Source organism: Meriones unguiculatus (genome assembly GCF_030254825.1).
Source record: "Meriones unguiculatus strain TT.TT164.6M chromosome 13 unlocalized genomic scaffold, Bangor_MerUng_6.1 Chr13_unordered_Scaffold_54, whole genome shotgun sequence".
NCBI lineage: Eukaryota > Metazoa > Chordata > Mammalia > Rodentia > Muridae > Meriones > Meriones unguiculatus.
Window position 1 is genome coordinate 29,001 of NW_026843660.1, and position 14,500 is coordinate 43,500.

The following is a 14,500-nucleotide window of genomic DNA, read 5'->3' on the forward strand; positions in this document are numbered from 1 at the left end:
TGGAGGATCTACTTTTTCAGATATGGCTGTTGTGAAATCTCAACACAAAGACAAATATTTTAAATCCAAATTTGGCATCCAAATAAACACAGTCAGTGTCAAATACATAATTTAAAATATCTTCTGAATAATGTCTTTATATATTGACTATACATTGAATTATATTTTGGTAATATCGAGTTAAATAAAATATACCCGGATCTTCTCTGTTAAAAACAAACAAACAAACAAACAAAAAAACAAAACAAAAACTTCTGGATGTATCTCCATCTTGGATCTCAAGCTGTACTACAGAGAAACAGTAAAAACGGTGTGGTATTGGCATAGAAACATACTGGTGGATCCGTGGAATTGAATCAAAGAACCAGAAATAAACCCACATACCTAAAACACCTGATTTTTTACAAAGAAGCTAAAACCATTCAATGGAAAAAAGAACATCTTCAACCAATTGTGCTTGTCTAACTGGATGTCCAAATATAGAAAGATACAAATAGATTCATACTTATCACCCTGCACAAAAATAAAGTCCTGGTAGATAAAATACCTCAACATAAAACTAACACTCTTAATCTGTTATAAAAAAAAAAGTGAAGAAGAGGCTTGAACACATTGACACAGGAGACAACTACCTGAACAGAACACCAGCAGCACAGGCTCTAAGATCTACAATCAATAAATGGGATCTCATGAAACTTAAAAGCTTCTCTAAAGCAAAGGACACTGTCAGCAGAACAAAATGATGGCTTACAGACTGGGAAAGGATCTTCATCAACTCTGCATCTGACAGAAGGCTAATATCCAGAATATATAAAGAACCCAAAAAATCAAATAATTCAATTAAAAATTGGGTACAGAGCTAAAGAGAAATTCTCAACAAAGGAATATTGAATGGTGTAGAAACACTTAAAAATGTTCAACGTCCTTAAAAATCTGAGAAATGAAAATCAAATTCCTGTCATAACGCAATGTCTATACTTCATATCTTTGTAGAATTTATTTATGTGCTAAATCTAAGTATTCTTTCATTATTTTGGTCATACAACACCAAAATGATACTGTGCAAGCTAATATTTCTAGAAAAAGTTAGTCCTAATACAAACTTTGTTTGCCTTTTAAGAATACATTGTTCTGATTATTTTCTTCTTGAGGAGGCACAGGGGTAGATTTTGCAAGACTATCTTGGAGCTAAAGTCTCATAAGGAATTATCTGCCATTTTTATGTGAGTGACAACTTCCACGAGGAAGACATTCATGTAGGGCCAGATAATTGATATTTTTCCTAAAAGTGAGCAGGACAGTATGCTCAGGATTTTTCTGGAGAAGCTTAGAAGCAGTACTCCAGGGTGAAGGCATAAATGATTCATTAAAAAATTTCCCATTGCTCCAATGGCCCCAGGTTGTACATGTACTGTAAGGCCTCTAAGCATGTAGCAAGTGGAGATCAAGACCAAGCCTGAAAGATAGCATGAAGGCTATTGTAACATGCAACTCAGCTATGCTGTTTGTCAAATAACTGTGCTGACTTCAAGACTTTAACTGTATATAAACTTTGGTGAGGTTTTAATCCATTTGGAGGTGATTTTTGAGTGAAAATAGGCATCTATTTCCATGTTTCTACATATAGGCATCTAGTTTGGTCAGCACCATTTGTGAAGATTTTATGTTTTTCCAGTGTGTATTTCTATTTTGTTATAGTACTAGTGTATTTACATAATCAAATATTACTCAGACATTTAAAAACTCAAATCATGAAATGTGAAGGTAAATTCACCTTTGCAGATAACTGAGAGTGAGAGAAGCTAGACCCCAAAAGACAAATAGGGTGTGTATTTGCTTTTACATATATATTACTTGCAAGATGTATGATATGCAAGCAACTGAACATAATAATGCAGGGGATACATACAGATTAAGAACTGGAGGTTAGGGGAGGCAGAAATTTCTCCATAGGAAAGGGAAATAAATACTTGGAACAAATGGAAGGTGGGCTAAAAAGATAGAATTGAAGGATATTGGGAAAGGAAGAGGGCAATGACATGGTAACATGAGGAAAGACAGGTAAAATTAAGGGTCATTTATTTGGTACAGTGGAAACCTAATGCAATAGAAACTTTCTAAAATATATACATATAAGAAGCCAATATAAATGAAATCACCACACAAGGAGAAAGTCCCAACTGGAAATCTCTTGGCACTAAATTAGGAATCCAGTACTGGTAATGGTTTATATTTAACTGAGGTATTGGCCAAAGTAGTGTGATAGTAATGCGAAAACAATACAGGCTTTTGCCAAAACTATAGGCTGCTCTCCACAAATTGACTGCAATGCTCTGTTGCTGGAGACAACACTTACATTTACATGGAACATAGAAAAATGGAGCTTGTGCCTACATAGAACCTTCACACTAACATTCTAGCAACTTTGATATAGGGAGTACTCTGCAACTACAAGAGGATAAATATAAACACTAACCCAGCTACCAAACTTTTGAACTATAACAATGTTCTACCTGTAAGACATATTAGTGCAAGAGTTGTAGGAGTAAATAACCAATCTATAGTTTGAATTAAGGAACACTTCACATGATGGAATCCATACCTGACATTGGTTTATTGATCAAGAAAAAGAAATTACACAGCCCATGGTTCTGGGGGAAAAGCAAATACTGCATTCTACTAAAAGTAATAAAATGACCATTGACACCATTCTGCTATACTCATAGACCAGTATCTTGTTCAGCCATCATCAAAAAAATGTCATCCTGCATCTGATGGAGACAAAATCAGAGACCCATAGGGAATATAGACATTCAGTGAGAGACCTCAGAATATGCCCTTCAGGCTCTTAAGTAATTCAGGCAGAAGAGTGTAAGAGCCAGAAGGGATGGAGGATATCAAAGAACAAAGCACTATAAATTTAGAGGACTGAAGACTAGATAAACTGTGAGAGACTGAGGCAGCATGCACAAGCCTTTAGCGTTCTGTCCTTAGCCCTATCTCTAATTGATAAATGCTTGCAAATGAAAATGTAGTTTTCTCCAAGGGACACTCATTTTATCCAAGAAACTACTCTTAATTGTACATTTAAGAGTACATTCCAAAAGGTAGATGGCCAAAGATTTCCCTCACTGGCAAGTTTGGATTCTCATGTCCTAGAATTCTGGCATTCATTTAAAATGTTTTTATCATAGTTCTCATTTTAATTTGCTGAAGATTGTTTTTCTATTTTTAAAGCTACATGTCCTCTGTGTGTATACTATTGTTTCAAGTTTAATATTTTATGAGATTCCTGCATGTATGAACAAGTCTGCATCTTTCCCAACTTGGGCTTTTTACATTTTTTTCCTACTCAGATGTGTTTGCTTTTGTCTTTTTGCTATTTTATTTTCTTATTATACATTATGGCCCTCCTTGTTTAATATGAGGGTGAATTTAGACAGGATAGAAGTGGAGATGGGAAAGAGATGCCAGGATTAGAGGAAGGGAAAACTTTATTCCAGATGAAAATATAAGTAAAGTGACTATTTTTAAAAGAAAAAAAAGGAGAAGGGGGAGGATGAAGAGAAAGAAAAAGAAGAAGGAAGAGTTGGAGAAAGAAGAGAAGCAGGAGGAGAAGGATGAGAAGAAGAAGAAGAAGAAGAAGAAGAAGAAGAAGAAGAAGAAGAAGAAGAAGAAGAAGAAAACAGCAATTGTGTCAACAGAAATGTTAAATAGCCATGCACAAAAGATCCAGAAAATCTAAAAAGTGAAAAAAGTAATTTATGAATAATAGAAATAGAAAAAGAAGAAAAAACTCACATCAAAATCCTAGAAAATATTTTAAGCAAAATAATAGAAGAATGTATCCTTAATCTAATGAAGAAAGGGGTAGCCTATAAAAGTACAAAACATATATAGAACAACAATTAATGTGTACCAAAAAGAAATTGTGCTCAGAACACAAAATCAAAACATTAAATGTAAAGAAAATATATTAAACAAGGAAGGGATATTAAAAGGTGCAAGTTGAAAATACTAAGTTGCATATAAATTCAGGCTCTTTAGAATAACTCCTGATCTTTCAAGAGAGAAAGAATGAATAATCTCAAGCATCAAATCAGGAGGCAAAAACCCCACAGCATAACTACAAAATAAAGGGAAATAATAAATTTGCTCATTGAAATCTCTCAACTTGGATGTTCAATTCTCCAATAGAAAGACAGGAACTAACAGAATGGACTAGACAACAATGTCCATTCTTCTGCTGTACCTACTGAACACTCTTTATCATCCAGGTTGGACAGCATCTCTGTGTAAAAGGATGGAAGGAGACAGTAGAAGAAAGTGGACCAAAAAAGAAGTTTAGGGGAACTTTATTTTATACAGTTTACACACAAAAATTACCTAAAATTCTTGAGTCAATTTAAACCAGAGTATGTACTGTACACACTGAATGAGGAATTCCACCATTATCCATCTGAAACAGGTGATGTGGGCTGCTCCAGCACACATCTACACTCATGTTTACTGAGGCACAGCTTACCATGTGCTAAGATAGAATGGACTTGATTGTCCTGAATCACATGAGTGCAAAATATAATATTATTCAATTTTTTTTTCATGGAACCATGTACTTTTGTTTTTTGAGATTTTTAATATAATCACATTATTTCTTGTTTATTTGTCTTTCCTAAAAAAATCTCTCATATAACACTCTTTTGGCTCTTTCAATTTCAAGTCTTTATTGCCAATAACTGCTATTACATGTATCATGCGTGTGCGTGCGTGCGTGTGTGTGTGTGTGTGTGTGTGTATGAGAGAGGGAGAGAGAACATTTAACATTTCAAGAAAGGCAATCATTTTACTTTGAAATTGTGGATGAACTCAAAATGTATCATCAAAAGTTATGACCTGAGTTAGACACAGAAATCAAACATTGTCTGATTTCAGTCCTAATTTGGCTAAAAGCAGTCAGTGCTCTGAAATAAGAATTGAATAGTCAGTATTAGAGCCTGAACATCACGGTGTAGTGGCATGACTTTTCAAAAAACACTTTTCAGTGACAAGAGGAATAATATAAAGAAATACTTCGGGGTGCATGCATAAGAGCTATTAATAATAGCTTACATTGTTTACTTGAGAAATATTCTGTGTATATTTTTTTAAATCTCAATAACCAAAATGTTATAATTACTGTGTAAGAGATATTAATTTATTTATATATTATTTATTCTTCCATCAATTTTCCTTCCATTTTCACTCTCCTGAATTTTGAGTAAACCTTCTTTGCTCTTTTGAAAATTCAAGCCACTTTGTCAAAAACTATTTTTACACACTTAACATATTAAAATTTGATTTGTACAATATTTTATAATATTATAATACTAGGAATATATAACAAACCACTGAATTTTATCAACGGTACTTATTATATATAGTATTACAGGAAAAAGGAAAATGTGAAGCGATGAAGTACTATTCTTTCTAGTTGTTTTTAAGAGACACTTGCCTGAGTCCTACCATTTCAGGAAAAAAAAAACTCATTTTTTTTCTTTTTTATTGATTATTACAATTTATTCACTTTGTTTTCTGGTGTAAGCCTCTCCCTCAGCTTCAACCAGTTACAACCTACCTCCCTCGTCTACACCTATGCCGTCTTTCCTAGTCCACTAATAAGGGAAGTCCTACTTCCCTACTATCTTATGCTGCCTATCTTATCAAGTCTGACAAAGAATGACTGCACCTTCTTCCTCCTTGCAGTCCTGGCAAGGCTGCACCTTCCAGGAGTAGGTGATCAAGGAGCCTGCCACTGAATTCATGTCAGAGACAGCCCCTGTTACCCTTAATAGGAAACTCACATGGAAACTAAGATATTTATGAGCTACATCTGAGAAGGGATTCTAGGTGTTCTTCATGCATGGTCCTTGGTTGGAACAGGACCTCCTGGGCCCTATTTTTTGGCTCAATTGGCCTCCTTGTGGAGGGCCTCTCCCATCCAGGTCTTTCTACCTCCTGAATCTTCCATATTTTTCCATGCTTTCTGCCCAAAATTTGGCTATGAGCCTAACCATCTGCTTCAATACCCTGCTATGTAGATTCTTTCAGAGGCCCTCTGTGGTAGTTTCCTGCCCTGTTCCCTATCTTCCCCCATTACCGATGTCTATCCCATTTGCCTTTCTGAATGAGGATTAAACATCTTCCTTAGGGTTCTTCCTGTTGTTTAGATCTTTTAGGACTATAGATTTTAGTATTTTTAAACCTTATATTATATGGCTAATATCCACATATAAGTGTGTATATACCATGAGTGTCTTTCTGCTTCTGGATACCTCACTCAGAGTGATCTTTTCTAGTTGCATCCACTTGCCTTCTGATTTCCTTGTTTTTAATTGCTGAATAGTATTTCTTTGTATAAATTTGCCACAATTTCTGTGTCTATTCCTCAGTTTGGGGACATCTAAGTTGTTTCCAGATTCTGGCTATTGTCAATAAAGTTGTTATGAGTATAGTTGAGCAAATGTCCTTGTTGTATGGTTGATAATCTTCTGAATATATGCCCAGGGTTGGTATAACTAAATATTCTAGTAGCACTATTCATAATTTTCTGAGAAAGCACCATATTGATTTCCAAAATGGTTGTACAAGTTTATATTCCTACCAGCAACGGAGGAAGGTTCACTTTCTCCACATCCAGTCCAGCTTGTGTTGTAGATGATGTGATAGTATACATTAATAACACTAAAAATTCAACCATGAAACTCCTACAGTTGATAAACAACTTCAGCAAAATTACTGGATACAAAATTAAATTTAAAAAATCCGAAGCCCTCCTGTATACAGAATACAAATGAGCTCAGAAGGAAATTAGGGAAGCAAAACCCCTTCACAAAAGCCACAAACAACATAAAGTACCTTGGTGTGACTCTAATCAAGCAAGTGAATGACTTGTATGAAAAAAAGGAACTTCAAGGAAGATATCAGAAGATCTCCTATACTCCAGGATTGGTAGGATTAACATAGAAAAATGGCCACTCTACCAAAATAAATCTAAAGACTCAATGCAATTCCAATCAAAACACCAGCACAAGTCATTACAGACCTTGAAAGAACAATTCTCAGTTTCATATGGAAAAACAAAAAAACCCAGAATTGATTTAAAAAAATTCCTGTACAGTAAAAGATTTTCTGGATGTATCTTCATCCGAGATCTCAAGTAGTACTATAGCACAACAGTAATAAAAAAAATGGCATGGTACTGGCAACTGTACTTTAAATCTTAAAGGGGTGTGTATCTACTCATTAATCTTTTTTATTAAATCATATCAAGAAGCTGAGGGGAAAAACAAATATAGGGGAATCAACTGCTGTCTCAGTTTTAGACCCAGTTTGAAGGTCTAATGTTTCCTTGGGCTATTGTTTCAGCTCATCAACCTTAAAACATCCATGGCTTTACTATTAATAGTGTACTTTTCTTAACTTTAAATTGTTCTCTAAGATTTTTTACATCAGAGCCATTAGCAAAAACATCTTCCCTGACCTTGTTAAACAATCTATTTTTCCAAATTTTTTCTAAGTATAATGGTCATTGCTTACAATCTATATCTATGGCTCCTTTCAAGGGCAGTAGTTAATTCATTAATCTGCTCCAGTAACCATGTGGAAAGAGATCAAACATTGTTAATTTTAAATACCAGTGATATTGCCCAGTGACAAGCTAGAAGCCTTCTTAGAGTTTTCATACAACTCATGTTATGAGGTGTATGGGCATCATAAGGGCAACAAGTAGAGATATGCTACATAAGAGCACAATTCCTCAGGAAAATCAGTTCTTAGGATTATGCTTCTCCAAGACAAACTCATTGTGACTATGCTAACAGGGGAGCCACATTCCATGAGTTCTACAGCTGTTTTACTGTTGCTCCTGCATGGCTCTTGACAGGTAGCCAAAATAATTTGCCTATAGATAGGTGAGGGGAGAGTGAGGTTAGCTCAGGCCCTGGGAAGGAGAATTCAGGGTGTTGCATGGGCTGTACTAGCCTGGAGGACCAGATAATATGGAAGGAGTGAAGGATTGCTGAGAGAAAATGGCAGGTAGGTTTGATTTGATATGTTAACTAGGAACCTCTGCCATTAGTTCCAGGTTTGAATCCTACTTCTATGGTAACATAAACTTCAGAGAGAAAATCATGGTCTCCATTGGATAGTGATCTTCAACTGAAACCACAGGGAAGAAAGGTGACAAAGACAAAGATTCTGTTTTTCTTTTCTTTCTATATATCTTCTTTCTTCTCTTTGAGGGAGGGCAGTTACCCAATCTAGACTCAATTTTTTGCTCTTTTGCTTTGTTTTTCTTACTATATTTTATTTTATTAATTGTTTTTATTTTTCACAATTTATTCATTATATATGCTGATTGAAGGTCACTCCCTCAACTCCTACTGGTCCCACTCTCCCTCCACCTTCCCCCATCCCCTTCCCATAGACTACTCAAAAGGAGAGTTCCTCTTCTCTGCCATTCACCCTTACATTATCAGAACAGTACTCAGCTATTAAAAACAGAAAAATAAAATTTCTGCTTGTATTTATTTTCCATGGGCCACTGTACTCACCTGAGAAGATTTCATACCATGAAGCTTGCCTGCAACCTTACCTTGAAGTAAACACTAAGTATAATTCATTTTAATGAGTCCCACCCCAAGACACTGTTTGACTGACCATCTCACATCCAGAAACATGTAAAATTTGAAATGCTATGCAGTCTGAAATATTTTATCACAGGCATTTCAGAGAATGTGATTCTCTTGCTACCTGGAGCGCTGTTTCCCACCAGCCCATGAAGGCATGAGGGGCAGAAGATGAGTAGTATTAAGCTTGGAAAGCTCACAAGCATAACAGTGGTTAGCCAGTCTGGGAACCACCTCAGAAAGTAAGTTCAACTTTAATTCCAGAAAACAGAAAACAGTGGCTTATATCCCTTGGGGAGTACCTGGGATGCTCCAAGCATAGGTGTAAATAATTTTTTAATACTAGGAAATTCAAGAATGCTAGATTTGCATTAAACAGCACATTCTTATTATATGAATAAGAAGAACAAGAACACAGAACCAAATTATCCTATATTTGAAGGGAGGGGAGAGTTATCAGGGATCTGTTTCAAAGGCCATCTATCAAATTTGATTGGTGGTGTCCATGTCTAAAGATACTCTCCAGATGAAGTCAGGCAAAGAAAACTCACCCTTGACATGGTTACCCATCTAGGCCAGAAGCAGAGTCATACATGGAAAAGAAAGCCTGCTCCCTCATATCTGAAAATTCAGTGTAGGTTGTGTTGTTTTTCAATAGTACCCCTGGAACAATAGGTATGTGTACACAAAGAAACTTCTACAGGCTACCACTGTTGTGATACTCTCAGAGAACTTCCTGGTTGGTGTTAGTTCATTTCCTATATATTCATCCACTGAACTAAAAGTTTCTTGTGTAAAGTGAGGCAATAGAAAACACTAAATGTTGAGAATCAGGATTATCAATAAGTCTTTCATAAACACCTTATTATATAATACTGTTGCATGTAATTGATATTCACTATTCATTGTATTCTTTTTAAAAATAAGTTTATTTACTTTACATTCCAATCTAAGTACCCCCGTTTCGCTCCCCCATTACTACCCTCCATTCCTATTGTTGCTATTCCCTTTCCCCTTCAGAAAAGGGAGGTCATTTCCATTGAGCTAGTTTTACAGTTCTGTTGCATCTCAGTGGACCAAAGTACACAAAGGCCTTTCCACCTTTCTTATACTCACAGAATTCCTCTCCAGTAAGGATACTTTTTGATGATGATGACTCTAGATTTGTGCAAGGCCTCACCATTTTAACACATTCATAAGTTTTTCCTCTATTATGAATCATTTCATGATGATGAAGATTGTACAAATGTGGGATGGTTTCACCATGTTAAAAGCACTCACAGGCTTTCTGTCCATTAGGATTTCTTTCATGAGTGTGGAGACTATTCTGAAGTCCAAAAGTTTTTTCACATTGGTTACAGTCAGACATCTTTCCAGTATGTATTATTTTATTTATTAGGAGATGTTATGTGCAAAGACTTTGCCACATAGTTATATTCATATGATTTCCCTCCAGAATGTGTTGTTGTCTTAGGAGATGATTGTTACATGCAAAGGCTTTATCACATTAATTACCCTCACAAGGTTTCTCTCCACTGTGTGTCTTTTCCTGTTTTCAGAGACTACTCTGCTGTGCAAAGGCTTTATCCCGTTGGGTATATTCATAAGGTTTCTTTCCAGTATGTGTTCTTTTATATCTTACGAGATGACTGTTTTTTGCAAAAGCTTTACTACACTGGTTACATTCATTAGGTTTCTCTCCAGTGTGTGTTCTTTTATGGCTTAAGAGAGTACTGTTTTATGCAAAGGCTTTGCCACATTCATTACATTCATAAGGTTTCTATCCAGTGTGTGTTCTTTTATGGCTTATGAGATGACTGTTTACTGCAAAGGCTTTGCCACACTCATTACATTCATAAGGTTTCTCTCCAGTGTGTGTTCTTTTATGGCTTATGAGATGACTGTTTTGTGCAAAGGCTTTACCACACTGGTTACATTCATAAGGTTTCTCTCCAATGTGTGTTCTTTTATGGCTTAAGAGATTACTGTTTTCTGCAAAGGCTTTACCACACTCATTACATTCATAAGGTTTCTCTCCAGTATGTGTTCTTTTATGGCTTATGAGATGACTGTTTCGTGGAAAGGCTTTACCACACTCATTACATTCATAAGGTTTCTCTCCAGTGTGTGTTCTTTTATGGCTTATGAGATGACTGTTTTGTGCAAAGGCTTTACCACACTGGTTACATTCATAAGGTTTCTCTCCAGTATGTGTTCTTTTATGCCGCGTGAGATGACTGCTTTTTGCAAAGGCTTTACCACATTGATTACATTTGTAAGGCTTCTCTCCAGTGTGTGTTCTTTCATGCCATATGAGAAAAGTGATATAGGGGAAGGCTTTACCACATAGAGTGCATTTAAAGGGTTTCTCTCCAGTATGACTGCTCTCATGCCTGCAAAGAAAATTGGCATATGTGAAAAATTTACCATAGTCATTTCATTACACTAATAAATATATTTATCTATATGAATTAATTTCATAATTTGGTCTAAAGGTAAAGAAGAATCAAATTTTAAAGTTTTATCACTTTATTTACATTCATGGTATTCCCCTTCATTATGGGTATTTTTGAAGATCCCTGTGTTGGTAAGAGCATTTGTTAAGTACATGGAATCACTTTTATAGCATCATTTTTCTATAAGAGGTTTTCTCCTATATATGAAGAGTGTTGTAAGAATTCATAGTTTTACCACAGCAATCCCATTCACAAATTTTTGTACTCTATGAATGATACTTCATTTACAAAGTGAGTCAAGACAAGCAGAAGTTCCAAATTCCTAGTATTCATAGGTATTTTCAGCAATATGAGTTTGCTGATGAATTCTCAATGAAGTTGCAAAACCAATTAACAGTAACCATTTATCACATTCAGAAAATTTACTCACAATTGGGTCTACTACCAAATCAATTGTTCTTGGAGAAAGACAGGGACACTGCTTCTTTCAATATCCCTATGCTCATGTGTCTTAGAATCATTTTGACATATGATATACCAGTTTAATTTACGAAAATAATGAAGATTTCCACATTTAATTAACACAGTTTGTTTTTTGTTCATCATAGACGTCATATAGGGATTAAGGTTTCTCCACAAGAATATTCTTGATTCTCATAAACTGCTCCTTTCACTAAACTTTACAATGTTACTTCACGAAAAATAGCAACACTGGTTCTACTATGAAATTTTTGCTTATTAGAAGGTTTTGGACACATACTGATCACCAATTCAGTGTGTATACCTCTTACAATATCTGAGTAGATAGAATGAAACTAAAAAGATTGGCAGTTCAAGTCAGTAGCTGTAATGTCCATATGATTCAAATGCTATTTTTGTTACAATATTATTTTATTTCCTTCTGTCTTAGGGGAGTGCCTTGTAAACACAAATCAGATATCTGACATTGAAGTACATGGAATTATGAGATTTTAATGATCATCAGTACACTTAAAGCAGTGCTGTTTTTACACTGTTGCTTTTCTTTAAAACTTCCAGGACACTGCCATGTGTGCTGTTACATGCCTTCAATCCCAGCACTTGTGGAGGTAGAAGCAGGCATATCTGTGTGATTTTGAGGTCAGGCTGGTCTAACAATCAAGTCTAGGAAAGTCACAGATACCCAGAAAAAAAATTTATTTCAAAAACAGAAAATAAAAAGCAGCCAATAAACAAACAAACAAACAAAAAATACCAAACTTCCAGGACACATTAAAATTTAAGATTTATATCTGTATCAACATCCACATAAAGTTACCTTTTATTACTTGTAGAACTTTGAAAATGTTCTTCAATATTATGGTCATCCCAATTGTAGCCTAAAATATAGTACCAGAAAATATATATTATTGGAAATATCATGTTATTATTAAGGCAAAACTTAAATCACTATCTTCTGTGACCCTTAGAAACATGCCTGATTTATTTACCTCATTCCTCCTCATTCTCAATTGGAATTACAGAAGAGGATCAATAACAAAGTAAGAGTTGTCTCTTTATTTTAAAAGTGAAAGAAAAATTGCAGTCTTACCTATAGCAGTGAGGTTTTCACAGGTTTCTAGCATCACATCTTTGTAGAGTTGCTTCTTGGAAGTTTCCAGGAAAGCCCACTCTTCTTGGCTGAATTTCACATGCACATCATTGAAGGTCACTGAATTCTAAAATATGCCATACATTTGTACAACAGAAACAGTGGCAACAATATAAATTTATACTTCATTGTCAATATAATCATATAATTCTACTGCTTCTTCAATTTATTTTCTGACACAGAATTGCGAATGTTATACAGTTGGGTGCTGTGCGTGATGTGAAGTAGGGGAAATGAAAAAGCCTAAAGGTTAGATTGAAAAAAAAAAACCAAAGGCGTCCTTCAAAAACCTGTGTTTCATCAGTTTGTAAGAGAGGAATATAAAGTAGTCATTAGTTGGGTTCTTGAGCAATCGATGAATCATCTTCAGTTACTTGGGTGAGTAGGTCAGGACCTTGTCATGAGACAGGTGGAAGGACGAAACACAGTCATGATATTTTATATAGCAACAAATGAGATGTGTTGATCAGGGGACACTGAACAGATGGGTAACATCAATCAAAAGACAACATGGTACTGAATATTATGTTTTGACCAGGGCTCAGGGATGTGGCATATCAGTATGTGAAGAGGGGGGCTCAAATATTTGTGGAAGGTAAAGTGGACTACAGTGAATACATGGATAAAAATAATGTGAGTGGAAGCAACAACAATCATAGCCCATAATATCATATTTCTGAGTGACCAGACAAAAGAAAAGGAATAGAACATATGATTCTTCTTTGATCATTGTTTTGTATATTCTCCTTACTAAATAATGTAGTCTATAGATTAAAATAAAGATTAAAACTTTTCTATTAAAAAAGAAGTGTAAATGTTATCACTAAGTCATTTTAGAAGAAAACGGAATGACAAGTTTTAACTGTATCATATCTAAAATTTTTGAAGAGGATATAGCTTTGGAATAGACATGGCAATTAATGTGGACAAAGACAAACAGAGAGAAGCGTGTGAAATAGAAAGACAGAGACATAGAGACAGAGAAACAGAGAGAGAGAAATTAACAGATGAACAATACTAAGTACAGATCAGTGAAATTTATTAACAGTTACTAACTACAAAAAATGGTGGACAAGCTGGATGTATTCTGTCCTGCATTCAATTCCATCACTCAGGAGGCAGACGCTGGTGTATCTTATTGAACTGGATGTCAGCATTATGTATTCAAAGAGTTCTAGGACAGCCAGACCTATATAGTAAAACAGAGCCCCCCCCCCAAAAGTCAATCAAACAAACACAAAATATTGAAAGAACTCAGAGGTCTTTACTGAAGCTTCTACAAGGAATTATACATTCACTCCTGTTGTATATTTATTTTCCAGAAATATGCACTGCCCCAGCTTAAACTGTAACTTCAATGATATCTTACTAAAAGGGAATGCATGTTTAAACAGGTAAAAATAGAAGACAAAAATATTAGCAGTATAAATGCTGATCATAAATGAGCAACATAAGATAGGAGAGATGGCTCAGCAGTGAGGAGCTCTTACTGCTCTTGCAAATAATTGGGCTCAATTGTTAGTGTTTACCTGGGACCTACTACTTTCAATTGCTATAAGTTCATCAGTTCTGAAGACATCTTCAGACTACTGTGAGGATTAGGCACACAAGAGGTGCATATTCATGCATACAATCAAAATATTCATATTCACTAAAAATTAGAAATAGATCCCAGATGGTTGGGCTGATTGCACACTGTGACTGATAAGCTGGGTAGCAGAGACTGCACAGTGATCAATAGCTGGATC